This window comes from Galeopterus variegatus, unplaced genomic scaffold (genome assembly GCF_000696425.1).
Source record: "Galeopterus variegatus unplaced genomic scaffold, G_variegatus-3.0.2 Scaffold2757, whole genome shotgun sequence".
NCBI lineage: Eukaryota > Metazoa > Chordata > Mammalia > Dermoptera > Cynocephalidae > Galeopterus > Galeopterus variegatus.
The window spans coordinates 32146-33766 of NW_007728868.1; the positions used below are offsets into that span (position 1 = coordinate 32146).

Sequence of the window (1621 nt, forward strand, 5' to 3'; positions counted from 1 at the left end):
GCAGAGAGGGCAAGGGGTCCCCGGCCGAGGCTCTCCGGAGGTTGGTACGCCGCTTTGGGGAGCGAGGCTTCTGTGCGGGATTGCGATGCATGCCGAGAGCCGGCCTCAGACCTGCATCCACCCTCCGCTGCACTGTATGGGTTTGAGGCTAAGATGTTTAGCCCGGAATTCACTTACTTGTACCCCCAGAGACCTGGTAAGCATAGAGGAGGGCTGTGGCGGATGAAGTGCTGTCGGATATCGCCAGGAGAAGGGAAACTCAGTGCCTTGGTTGTACAAGGGAAGTCTCCCTTAACTGTAGTAACCACTGAGTGAGTTGTTACTAGCTCCATTTTTCTGATGGGGAAACTGAGGCGTAGATAAGTATCAGTCATTTGCTCAGAGCCACACACCCAGCAGTGGACAGCAGGAGTGGGGAGGGAGGGAGCGGGGGTGGTAGACAGGATTTGAACTCAGACGTGTCTGGTTCCCAAGCTCCTGTATTTCCCACTTTCACTATCACCAGGGATGGGGTCCAGCAAGAAAAAAACAAAGACCTGTTGTGTAGGTGAGAACCTTCACGAACCCATCCCTACTGTATGTGGTCTAAAGAAATGCCGGAGATACCGAGTTCAAGGGTTTCAGTCTTCATCCCCTTGTGCCTAAAACTGGAGCAAACTTGAGCTGACAGCCGACTGCCCTGGGATATTTCGGGACAGAGGTTCAGTCCCAGGTGTTGCTAGGGGTCCTGCCAGCTGTGAGGAGCCCCCAGCCCTAAGGCTGGATCAGAAGCTGAGTCCCTTCAAGTTGGGACGGGAATGTGCTTCTGAGCAGACCTGGGTCAGCCTTACTCTGAAAAGCAGTATGTTCTTAAAGCTTTAATAATGCAAAGACACCTGGGAATATGCTCAGAGAATCCTAGTACCAGAAATACTGATTAAAAAACTGAAATCTTTCAATTAGGAAATATCACTGCAAAAGAGAAATTTGGCAATTATAACTGGTTCAAGAAATATTTAAATTGTGTCATTAAAAACCCCAAGCCTAGGGCTGGCTGGCTAGCTCAGTTGGTTAGAGTGCAGCCTTATAACACCAAGGTCATGGGTTGGGATCCCTGTACCGGCCAGCCATCCAAAACAAAAAAGCTAGCATTGGTTACATGCTTATTTAAAAGAACAAAAACCCAAGCTTAAAAATTGTCATAGAACTTGTGACCAACTCCTTCTTCCACCCACATGTAGAGCTCAATGTTAGAAACACTGGACCAGCTATTAAATGCTTTATTTTAAAAATACAGGTTCCAGGGCCCATCTCAGACCACTGCCCCAGACTTTTTCTGAAGGGATTCTGATGCCCAGTTGGAACTGCTGAGCATGTTGGAACGGTTACAAATAAAGAACCACTCCACCCTGAATCTCCTAGCTCAAAGACTGCAGAGATTTTTGCCTGTTGTGCTCACTGCCTTGTTTTGTTTTTGTTTTTGCACTGGCCAATACAGGGATTTACTCACTGCTCTATCACCAGCACCTAATACACAGATTGGCACCCAATGAGGATTCACTAAATATTTGTTGAATATATGTTGAATGAATGAACTGGGAATTTGGCAACTAAGAGGACATTCAGTGAACAGATATTTAGC

General features: G+C 47.3%; 1 long non-coding RNA gene across 1 annotated transcript in view; it reads left to right on the forward strand.

Annotated features, from left to right (window-relative positions):
- Positions 1-6: 6 nt before the first annotated feature.
- The window catches only part of LOC103598846, a 4957-nt gene continuing 3342 nt past the window's right edge, over positions 7-1621 (forward strand). The window contains exon 1 of the long non-coding RNA XR_551236.1: positions 7-196. This is a non-coding gene — a long non-coding RNA (uncharacterized LOC103598846). The remainder of the gene's footprint in view (positions 197-1621) is intronic.